Here is a 12,861-nt window from a genome sequence, read left to right as displayed (position 1 = left end):
CTACACCCAAAGTGGACTAAGATGGTAAAAAAAATGTCTGACCAGTCACAAGGTCTTACACTTTTATAAGTTTTGGTCCATTTGCATATTGGGGTTTAATTGTCCAATTACAGCTCCAGGTTGTGAGGTTTCATCCTTCTTGTTTCTCTCCTCAGTCAACTGTTGTTTATGCTTTAGGGCCTGAAAATTGTACTCGTTGTCCTTGGTCTTCAGAAGGAAAAGGATTTTTTTTGTCTACCTGCTCTGTGAAGAGAGCTTCCTAGCACTTAATATGAGGCTTAGAACTCCACCCCTAGGCAGCACAGAATCTGAAAAGCATGAAAGCTAAAACTTAAGGCATCAGTGACACCACTGATATTGCTAATGCATTTTTCTCAATCCCTTTAGCAGCAGAGTGCATCCCACAGTTTTCAGTTGGAGGGGTGTCCCGTACACCTGGAATCAACTGCCCTTGGGTGGTCCTATTGTTGATGGGGTCATAAGTAAAATTGACTAAATACAGCCAAGATTGGAATTATTTTTCAAATTTTAGTTGCATTATCCCAAATTGCCTGTTGAATTTCAGTGGTTAAGGTGGCATCTTCACTTCACTTTCTCTTATAATTGTTGTTGCCATAGATTGCATCTGCAATTGAGGTTGGATACAACTAAGAGCTAGAGAAACATTATTTTGGGCTGCACCAAGTGCATCCAGAATCAGTTGTTTGTCCCTTTCATTAATTCTTTCTCACTGAGAGAGTATATCAGATAAGAACCATTAATTACTTATTTCTCAGTATTAATAGAGAAGTCTGTAATGGGTGTTCTAATTTGTTCAAATCACTTGTTGTGCTCAGATTATTTACAAGTACTTCAGCATGTATACTATTTAAGAGTCCTATCCCTAGTATATAGGCAACATCTCTCCTTGTTTGCTTTGGAGAAGTGAGTGATTGCCCATGTAATATGTTGACAATGGCTAAGAACCAGGCACTCACGAAAAAGCTAGTCACTTATTCTCCTCTGCTACAGTTGATCAGAGGAGGGGGAAAGAAAAACCAAAGGGCTCATGAGCTGAGATAAGGATTAAGAGAAAACATTAAAGGCAAAACAGACTCAAATTTAAACAGTATAAAGAAAAAATTATTAATACTTAAATGAGGATAATGAGAACTAAAAGAAGTCTTTAGAAGATCTTTTTTCTCCCTCCAGCCCCTCCTTCCTTCCTACTTACAGCACAGGGAGACAAAACATGGGGTCTTTAGTCAGTTTGCCACTTCTAAAAATTTTTTTTCAGTTAGCTTAGGAAAAGGAGTTTCTTTTCTGGCGTGGTTTTAATTTTCACAAGTAGAAGTCCCACCCAACCTGCTGCAACATGAGTCCTTCCCACAACTGTTTTTCGTGGGTCATTAATTCATGGGATGTAGTCTTTTAAGGATGAGCTGTTCTAGTTTTGAAGCAAGGGTCCTCTTTCTCTATCTTCTCTCTCTGTTCAAGTCTCCAGTCTGGATTACAGCTTTTTAGCATCCACTCACTCCAGTGTGAGCATCTTTTCTCACCGGCTGCAAGTGGATGTCTGCATCCCCCCATGCACTTCATGAATTACAGGGAGACTGTTGTATTATAGTCCTCACCATGGCTTGCAGAAGAATTTCAGCTCTGATGTTTGGAGCACCTCCTGTCCCTCCTTTCCCTCACTGACCTTAGTGCCACCATGTTGTTCTCCTCAAGTGTCTTAACTTTTTCCTTTTCTCTGACTCGGGAAAAAATTGTTGTAAGCAGGTTCATTTGTTCTCAAGTTCTAACAATTGAAAAGTTCTTATAGGGTTTTGCAGCATTGAAAGGTTGATCTCACCTGGGCTCCATATTGGGGAATTGCTTGCCATGTCCCTTGCTGCTGGCCGCATGGTCCCCACCAGCACCAGGCCAGTTCCCGGCGCAGTGGCACCATTCAACACCTCTCTTCATGGCAAGGCACTGAAAAGGAGAAGCTGCTGCCACTGCTTCTGCCCTTCTGCTCACAGCATGGCTGGTTACAAGTGTCTAAGCAGGCAAAGTACATTATGAGCTGTGCCAAGATGGCGGTGACTGCATGGCCCCAGGCACATAGTCTTCCCTGCAGCACCTCCTCACCCCTCGAAAGAAGCTGGACTGTGTGCATTTTTTCCTCCTTAAATATGTCATCACAGAGGCTTTACCAAGTCTTCTAATTGGGCTAGCAATATATCCATCATCAGAGCCTTCAGGGATTGGCTCTGCTGGACATAGAAGCTTCAAGCAGCTTCTATCTCAGAAGTTGCCTCTGTGGCTTTCACCACCCACCAAAAAAAAATCCCAACTGCTTTAAACTAACACATCATGCTTAGGAATAGTGAACAGGTTGGTTTGATTGTAGAGATATTAATTTGTATCAGTAGTTTTACTTGCTTAAATCCATAATGGATTGAATAGTATTCATTGCTGTTGGGAAAGATGGGACAGGAAGGGCTTGTGGATATGATTGTCTGGTAAGAAATACTGGAGATATAAAATCTGTGAGTGAAATAGAAATGAAGGCCAGCTTTGAGATGTAGGCATGGCAGGCAGGAAGATGGTGATTAACTGGAGATAGGTTGAAGGACAGAAAACAAAAGGACCCAAGAATGCAGTCCGTCTCCTCTCTGCCAAGGCATCAAGGAAAAAGTAGATAAGAAAAGTAGTCTTCAGAGTTTAGAATGTAGGATGATATGGTAATTTAGTAGTTCTCATAGGTTGCATGCAAAGTTTGTAGGTTTTGTATCTTGCGCTGGTTGGTCACTGTGAATTAGAATATTCAACATAAAAGGAGATATAATGTGTTGCAACAAGGTCCTCACTCTCTTATGCTCTTACCTCTTTCCTCTTAGCTCTTACCTTCTCCTCTTACCTCTTGCTCCTTCCCCTCTCGACGCTCTCTTTTTCCCTACTCTTTTCCCTGCACTCTATTACCTCTCTTGCCTCTTCACCCCTTCTCTTGCCCGCTCTCTCCCTCTGCTTCTTCTACCTCCCTCTTTCCTATCGCCCTGACCCCGGCACTCTTCTTACCTCCCTTACCTCATATCCCCTCTCTATCTCCCTCTCTCTTTAAGGGCTTCACTTCAGCTGAGGCTGGTGGCTGAAAGCACGCCCTCTTTACTCACGACCCTTGCAATAAAACCACGTGTTTCTAGAATATCTCAGGTCTACAGAGTTCCTTTGTCCCTGCTGTCCACAGATGCCCTTACACACTGCTGGCCTGTATTTTTGATTACAAATGATCTGATTTCAGAAATTTGTAGGGATAGGGTTTTCTTATCCTTTACAATTGGAGTGGATAGTGTACTAGGCTCAGTAATGTCTATTTTAAATTTAAATGATAGGTCCATGCTATGATGAGTCCAGAGGCAGACTACAAAAACTGTTTGTACTAAGGTAAAAATTTACCAACAGTCCAATCTTTCAGAGGTGCAAAGTTTCCTATCTTTTGCTTTTGGGCTTGATGTAATCTTGTACACAGATATCTGAGATGCTTTCTCGTGGGTAGACCTGTTGATCATCTGGCACCCTACTTTTCTTTCCCTGGCATTTCCCAAAGTCAAGGAAATTTATCATCAACTTCATCTTTATCCCAGTTCCATTAGTTTTCTAAGAATATTTCAGTTTTGTGCATGACTATGGTGAGAAACTTTCCACCTCCCTTACTAGAATGTATTCCCATAGTCCCAGTATACTTAACATGAGCTTGAGACCATGGCTACTCTAGGGTTCTTTGGCCACAGGTTAGGAGAAGTAACATTACTAGAGTTTGGAAAAGTAGCATGAACACAGCATTTCCATTTAACATCCTTCAGGGTGCTGTAAGAGAAAATAGAGACTTGTTTCAATGGGGTGAGTTCAAACAGGTTATCCCACCAAAAAGTAGGAAAAAACCATCATGCATTAATTCTGTGTTTTCCACCACTGTTATCAGTAGCTTCCCACACAAGTGGACCACAAGGTTTAGTTAGGTCTTAGGCACAGCACCAATGGATAGTTGATTGACTATCACAGACTGTCCTGGCTGTAATATCCTTGCATATTATTTTTTCACAGTAGTTGGAGCACTAAGCTCAGTTTTTACAAAGAATTTTTGGCTTACAGGGCTTTGAGTAGGTCCATATCAATTATTTAACTGATGGAGTATTTGAGGAAGTCTCATATCTCATTGTGGTTTGAGATCCTTTTCAATAAGCCATTAGCTCTTTCAATCACCCTATTTGATTGAGGGTAGTATGGGGTGTGGAATACCCAATAAATTCCCTCTTGTTTTGCCCAGTCTTTCACTTCCTTACACAAGAAATATGAACCATTATCACTTTAGATAACATCAGGAGTAGGTAGATTTGAGAATCAAAATGATAGCCCTCCCACCGTATTTTACTCCTTGTCTTTCCAACACTTAGTCATCATAAGCAAGCTGAAGACTACTTCCACTCCTGTGAGGATGTATTGATATCCTGCAGAATGGTCTGATATAATCAATTTGCCATGTAGACCATAAAGTTTTCCCTTCAGTGATATGTAGAGCTGGTGCTTTAACAGGATGATCTCATTGTAATTTCAGTCTACACAGGGAACATTTCGCAATAACAATTTGACAAGTTTTTCTGTTTATAGGTGTGCTAGTTTAGCACAGATGGTGAGGTGCAATTGGTGATTTCTTTTGAACTGACAACTAAAATAGCCAATTGCATGCAAGGATACACTTCTGGGTCATACAACTTTAAAAGTTAGAAGGAAGCTTGAGATCTTTTTCTCTTTCTTCACAGGAGGTAAGGCAGTCCTAGCTCTCTCCTTTGGAGGGGGCCGGGAGGGCCTGGCCTGCCGGGGCCCACGCCTTCAAGGGAGGCCCACCTGGCCCAGTGACTCCCAGGCCGGGAGAGGGGATGATGTGCCCCTGTCCCAGCCTGGATCAGTTTTTAGCAGCTGTAAAACACCCTGCCGCTTTCCCTATGGGACATTCAGTATTTGGCCAAGGTTCTCTTGCAGCTGGTCTAATATGACCTATTTGAGTCCAAGTGATCTCATTTGGCTGAAAAGACTGCAGCACAGAATCAGATGGCTCGTCAAGATGACCGTAAGTATGGGGTCGGGCCAGAAGTGCTGCTGGGTATAGGTGAGTTTGCTGATGTTAATAGGCAGATCACCTGTGAGCCCTTGGTACTGGAGCAGTGCCAGAAAGTTGGCATGGCAGCATTGGTACAGACAATGGAGATGTCTGCACCGAAACAGTCTTTTGCCACAATTCTTCAGGGGACTGACGAACCCTTCCTGCAGTTCACAGAGAGGCTGACAGCTTCAGTTGAGCGACAGGTAGATGATTTTAATACCAGAATAATGTTGCTCAAGCATCTGGCAAGGAGCAATTGCAATGCAGAGTGCAGGAGGATCATTGAGGCCCTTACAGGTGATCCCTCACTCTTGCAAATGGCCAAGGCCTGTCCAAAGCTGGGCACCACAGGTGCTAAGGTGGCTGCCATGGCTACCACCCTGCAGACAACCTGGAAGGGTCAGCAGGGTGGGAAGCTGAAACAGGCAAGTGCTCAGGCTGGCAAGAAGAAAGGGAAATGATTTCAAAAGGGGACCACTCCTTTGTTTCTCTGTGGACGATGTGGAAGGCCAGGTCACATGGCCTATGCTTGTAATGCCACAGTTCATGTGAATGGCCAGCCTCTATTGGGCTCAGGAAATGGGCAGTGGAGCATGAAAAGGAAGCGCTCTCGGACACGAGTGTCTTCCCAATCCCCAGAGCCGATGGCAGTCTGCTGGGTGAGCATAGTTTCCACACCCACCCACCCCTGTCACTGTCCCTGAAGGGACCTGAATTGCTCAACTTGTGTTTTTGAGTCTTCTGTTCGCAGGACAAAGAGCCAGTGGAGAGAAGGAGGCTGCTCTGAAGCTACCGGGCTGCCTCATGTTCACTGGACTGTTGCTCTGGCCAGAGACTGTCCTGAAATGACTTTTACTCTGTCTGTCTTTGGAGCAGACATTGCGAGTCTCTCCCTTGCTACTTGGCGTCTGGAATGGACCCTTCTTCAGGACGACTTTGTCGCCCTTCGTGACTTGGTTCGGGAGCTGTTGGGCCAGGATCATCTGGAACTTTCTACCAGTCCCTGGAACATCCCTGTTTCCTGCCTCGAGAAGAAGTCTGGGACATGGAGGTTGTTACGAGACCTCTGAAAAGTTACTGCCGTGGTGGAAAGCATGGGGATGGTGCGGGCTGATGTGCCGTTGCCCACCATGCTTCCTGCGGATTGATCGATCCTTATTGTGAATCTGAAAGGTTGTTTTCTTGTGATTTATTTGCATCCTACAGGTATCAGTGGTCGATGGAATGTTGAATGGTCTGATCCCTTGCACGTTTTGGACTGGGTCTTTCTGCCCCATCAGCCGCAAAAGACAGAAATTGTGTTGTTTGAGCTCATTGCTTGATTGATAATTAAATGCAGGCAACAGTTCTTGCAAATTTGCATAAATGCTTGTGTTGTTTGCATAATTGAGATCGTATATGCAGCTGCTGGCTGCTTTGTTAACATAAGTTGCGATATTTCTGTATCGGCCACTTTCTGAATACAGACAGGTTCCGCACTGCTCCCCTCTCCAGTTTCCGATAATCTGTGAGGTCCCCGGTCTGTAGGTAATACTTCCGCAAGGCTGGAGAGGTCTTTGAACACCCTGGACTGCCTGGGCTGTCCCCACCTCTGTCTGGGTAGTTATCAGCGATTTTTCAAGTGGCAGTGAACCTGTGGACACTGATGGAACCACTCCCCCTTCCTACGCACCCACCTCTTTTTTCTGTGCCAAGTTAGTGTCACTGGAGGTGTATTGTGTATAATTTATGTTGATTATGGACTCATAAACTGCTCTACATACCGGCAGAAGTTTTGCAGCTGTGGTGTTTTTGAGTGTGGCTTCATCATATAGTTTTAAACTGATGGAGTCCCATAAGGATGGACTTAAAAGCAGTTCTATATCTGCAGTTGGAAACTTTTCTTGGACCCAAGTTAACATATCTCGCAATTCATCTCTTGAGACGGGTATAGGATGCTTTTTAACCACGAATTCTAATTTTTCTCTTGCTTCTTTTTGTGTCTTGGATGTTACATTTTCCCATTTTTATATTGATTTTGGCTGTGAAGGAAGATATAAAAAAGATTCCTACCTCACTCAAAGGTCAGCTGATAACCATGGTCTCACAGTCTCGCCTCTGGCCAGCAGACATGAGCTTCAGATCTGAGCTGGTCTTGTTCCCGGGGATTCAGTTTTTCCAGCTTTTCGCTGCCACACACCGGCTTAATGCTGCTTTTTCCGCATATACTGCTGATTTCTTCCTTCAGGGACCCTGGCCTAGGAGCTTAGGCTTTTTCTTCACATGATGGGCACCATATTTTGGAATTCCTGGCTCTTTCCTGCTCCAAGGTCAGGGTGAATAAAACTCAGGAGATGGTGTTTTTGAAGTCTCACTCTGAAATTTATCCTTATCTATTACAAACTCATGTGATGTGAGCTCTCTCTAACAAGTCAAGAAAGTGAGCCAAAATGGTGTCTATTCAAGGCTATTTAAGTCCAAATTATCCAATAAACAGCTGACATCTATATTATTTATGCTTCTAATCCGATTATGATCACCCGAAACCTGCAATGTGTACTTCTTTTACCCAATTACAGAAAGCCACCCAGATTCGTGAAGAAGAAGAAAGAAGAAGGTGAAGAAGAAGGACAAAGACAATACCCAAAACCTTCCATCTTGACTCATATGTATTACTATACACTAAAACCCCAAACTCTAAATTTCTAGTACTTCAACAGTTGACTGCAGCACAGACAGAGGGAGAGAGCTCTCCTTTGCTTTTAGTTAGTTTTTTTATCTAGCGGAGGCAGAGAAGTTCCCCGAACTGTGGCTTTTTCTTTTCCTGGAACTGTTCAGCCTGCTCTGGACTAAAAAACCCAGAAAAAAACCAAGAGTTCATGCCTGTGGCCCACTGGGGCCTGGGATACGGCATTTTTCCAGCACAGGAGGGACTGATAAGAGACTGAGGAAGCCAAGCTTCACCCCATGAAAAGGACTTAGTGAATTTGCCATCTCTTCAGAACAGCGAAAGGTTTTACTGATTAATATTATTAAATTTTTATGCTTATGAATACTTTGCTTGTTAAATAGTCTTTTTCCACTTTTCTCCAAGGAAATCTTTTCCTGTACCAGTTGGGGAAGGGACTACTTAAATCTGCTTTCTAGAGGGATCCCTTTGGAAGTTTCCTCCCAAATTTGCCCTAAACCAGGACAAAGAGATTTTTTTTTGCCAGGCAGAAACACCAATTAAGTGTAATGCTTTTGGTTTGCTAGTCTGAGTTTCCTGGTCAATGCACCAATTAATGTAGTGGGTCTAGTGCTAGCCAAACACCAGTGCACTGACTAGAATTTACTAATTTTCTGCTGCAAGATAAGGATTAGGAGGAGACCAAAGCAGGCTCAAAACTTTAAAGGGTATAAAGAAAAACTTTATTAACAGAATTAAAAGAAAAATAATAAGGAATCAGAACAAACCTTTAGAACACTTCTCCTCTCCCCAGTTTTACTTTCTTTTTCCACTGCCAATGTAGAGACAAATTTGGTGTTTTCAGTCAGTTTACCACTTCTAAAATAATCTTTCTTCAATTCACTTAGGGAGAGAAGTCTCTCCTGCCATGCCATAGAGACTTTTTCACAAGAAACAGTCCTCTCGTGGTGTGAATTTTCATGAATAGCAGCCACCCGAAAATCTGCAATCATGAAGTCCTTCCCACGTTTTGGTAGTTTTCCCCACAACTACCACCACAGGTCATTTCATCTTATTGTGGCACAATTTTAAGGATGAGCTGTTCTAGTACAGAAACAAAAAGTTCTCTTCTCTTATCTCTGGGAACAGAGGTTTTCTTCTTCCATCCCTGGGGCCAGGTTTCTCATCTCTCTCTGTTCAAACTTCTCATTGGATCACAGCTACTTCAACATCTGCTTGCTTCAACACTGGTGCTTCTGCTCACAGCTGTGGCTAGAACACTAGATCCCCTCAATGCATTCCATGAGTGTCTTGGTTTGAAAGACAGGTATCTGCTAAGGAGGGGCAGGACCTCCCTTCGAATTATTATAATTTAGAAAATTAAAGGAGATTTCAGGCAAAGGTATGGAATAGGAATAACAGTTCTTTACTAGTATGTATAACCAGGCAAACAAACAAGAACTACAGAAATAATAATAACAGAACCAGGAACTTCAAGGGGCTTTGTTTCACAAAGCCCGGGGCAGTCCAATCTCTTGGGACTCCGAGAGCACCAGGCTGGAATGGTGGAAAATCCTGGGCTGGTGGATGATCAGAAGCTCTGCCAGTGGTAGCTGGAATGTCAGGGATGTCCCGGCAGGGCAGGGAGTGCAGGGCTACAGAGTAGCAAAAAGCCTCACAGCAGTGCTGAAGAAACGGTGGTGGTGGGACAGGGCCAGCCCAACAGGGCAGGAGGAGGCGAGCTCAATGTTCCGGGGCCCACGAGCAGATGGTGGTAGAGTTCTCGGGACCAGACCCGGTTGGGATAGCGAACTCCTACTGCAGCAAGCAGCAGCCTGCCCGTGTCTTCTCCGATGTGATGTCAAGAGCCAGAGAGAGGCTGCCCCCAGCCCTGTCCTTATCTCCCCCTCCTGACTTTTGGCCACCTCTTTGTTTTGGGTCAAGCACCCTTAAGCACCCAATACTTAGTCTCCTAGCAACTTATGGGGAAAAATTCTTTAGAGTAAAAAAGCAACAAACCTAATAGCCAACAATGAGATACAGGGAAAAAATAAGTCTGACGTACCAATTATCTCTTCACCGTAACCTTACAAGAGAATTTCAGCCCAAGACTAAGGTATCTCCTCACTCTCCTCCCATCTGGGATTTGACTCCTTCTTTATGACCTTGATGTCTCCATGTTGTTTTCTCTACGTGTATTCACTCTTTACTTTTTTCTCACTTGAGAGAGGATTGATGTCAGCAAGTTTCATCTGTGCACTAAAAGCATTAATATTTCATCCAGGCCTGTGGATGGTCATGTGATCTCTGCCAGGAGGGGGCCAGAGCTGTTTACAGTGGAGGATTTTTTGGCGGCCACGCCGGGGGGCCATCTCAGTAGCCAGGCTAGAATTAAGCGGTAGCATGCCATGGGCCAATGGCTTCCCCTCCTCCTGCCCAGTGGTTGCTGGCAAAACTCAGCAGCGGCAGAATTTCAGCCCAGCCCTGCCAGGCCCCCTGAGCTGCGTGGCAGAGTGGGGTCTGGCCCGGCCAGTGTCCAACTTCCTGTTCAAAGGCCGGAGGCAAGAGAGCTTTTCCCGGGCTTTGTTTGTTTTTAAATGTGATTTCACAGAGGCGTGCTCAGCTCTTTTAAGTGGTTTAACAGGTTGCCAATATTCAAACTAGCCAGCTGATTGGTTTTGTCACGTCCAAAGGAAGCTGCCAAGCTCCTTACAAGGAATCACCTCTGTACCTCATAGATTTTTTTCTTAACTATAAACTAAACTATGTTAAACCACAACACCTTGTATCTATTAAGAATTCAACTTCTTTATCATTCCTTAGCTGTATCTTAACTAGCTGGTCTGCTAGGGAAAGATCTGCCAGTCCCCATCACTCACTGTTATCTACTGCTGCAACAATAGTCTATCTACAAAGTTGGTAGGAGACTCCTGTTGTCTCTGATTAACATTAAACATCAATGCCCAATTTACTGCTTTTGTAATGACATTCTCTAATCCAAAATTGACTAACTGCCACTATATGGTTAGTGAGGCATAGTTACCTGGATCGTTCGGATGCCACAGAGGATTTTTGGTAGGGAATAACATGTCCACATTACCCTGTAGGGCTTCACTAGCAATTTGTCCCTGTACATGTGCTTTAGTTGTTTTAATCACTAATTCTTTTTCAATTTCTGTTAATTCTGTCAGCATTAAATTGACATCACCCCAATCTGGGTCGCGGTTCTTGACTATCAACTCAAATAGGTTTGCCACTTAACTGGGGTCTTCCCTGAAATTTTTAACCTCTTCTCTCCAACTATTCAAATCACTAGTGGAAAAAAGGTACTTTTACTCTCATGGCATTTTCCTTGGGACCTACTATTTGCCTCAAAGGAGCAATGACTGGTAAAATATTTTTAGTCTTGCTTCTAGTGTGAGATGTTACTGGAATCCCTGAGCTCATTCCCTCATCCAGGTTGACTGATTCATCTCTCTTCTCACTTTCTTATCTACTACCACGAGGTGATAATTGAGGGGCCTCAGGGATTCTCCTGAGGAGATAAGATTGTAATTCTAAAATATCAACCTCCCTATTTTCTTCTTCTCTCTTTCTCAGCTTATGACATCTCTGACTTATACTACATGCAGAACAACACCTCATTTTTCTTTTACCTCCATCCTTCTCTAGGGCCAAAACTAAGGGATCTTGTGGGGGTAAATTAATACCACACCTTCTCTGCAATTCAGGCTTGTTTCTCAGAGTGAAAAAAAATATCCAGGTAAATAACTTCATTCCATTTGTTTTCTCTTCTTAAAAACAGCATTAATTGCAATAGAGTATTGTAAGGTCCCATTTACAGGCCACTTTTCTTCATTTTCTAATTTATATAGTGGCCACCATTGATTACAATATTTAATTAAATCACTTTTCTTTAAATTGCCTCCATGGACCCCTCCCAAATCCTTCCAATGAGCCAAAACTCACCCCAACAGACTCTTTTTGACAATCTCCTTACTGTTGGTGCTACCCATTCCAGGTGCTATCCAAATGCCCGCACTTTACAGTGAAAATTATCACCTGTGTTCCATTCTTAACTCTTATTCTGCAGATACTGCACTTACCACAAATTGGGAATCTTAGTTTTGACCTGCACCAGTATTTGTGTTTACAATGTTGACAAGCCATTAACACGAAAGGCTCACACGGTCCACTCCCGCACAATCTGCACCATCCTGATCTGCGCAACAGACAAGGTAACAGAGTACGGTGTGGCACAAGCCAAAAACCTTTTAACAGACACACAGCTGTTATAGATGAGCAATGCGATGGTTGGCTCTCACAATTAAGGGATGAATAATACATGTATGTTAAGAGAAATTTTATAGATGTATAGTTATGTTATTTTTGTATGTTCTCCCCATAGTCCTCTTTCCCTTCCCCCTTGTATTGTTGTCACTGATTGGGGCATCTAGGGGAGGCCAGGCTTGTTACTAGGAGGAGCAGCATGGCAACACCTGACCTCCAAACAAGTTGTAAGAAAGATATCTCCACCAACAGATGGCAGAGAAGAAGTTGACTGACAAGACTTTGGGAGAAGCGAAGGGTACAAAAAGCAGAACATCCATTTTGTAGATGAGCATGTGGCTGCTGGTCACGGAGACTCCCAGAGCTGCTCTTTCTCCTTATTCAGTCTTTTGTTGTATTTTGTTAAGGTTTAATAAACCTTTTAAATTTTAAAAGTGAGCATAGTTTCTCACAAATGGGGCCTCGTTTTGGGATATACACCTCGTCTCCATGGCCCTAGGAGTTTTTGAAAGAGAAGTGTGCCCCATCGTGAGTTTGGAGGCTCAATTGATTACTCCTGGGACCATCAGTGATTGCAGGTCAAAACCCTGGGCACAGCGGAAGACTGAATAATGAGAAAGAAGAGGGGGAAGGTGAGTACCATCCTCATAATTGTTTTGGCCAGATTGTTAGTCCATAATCCGGGTATACAAACGTCAGCTCCAGACAAGTAGTACACAGGACCCATTCCTGGTCTGTTGGAGCTTCAGGATATTGCACAATTGGACACATAGGACAGGACACGGAGTAAGAGGAAAGT

Source organism: Sylvia atricapilla, chromosome W, assembly GCF_009819655.1.
Source record: "Sylvia atricapilla isolate bSylAtr1 chromosome W, bSylAtr1.pri, whole genome shotgun sequence".
Lineage (NCBI taxonomy): Eukaryota > Metazoa > Chordata > Aves > Passeriformes > Sylviidae > Sylvia > Sylvia atricapilla.
Note: the sequence above shows the minus strand (reverse complement) of the source record.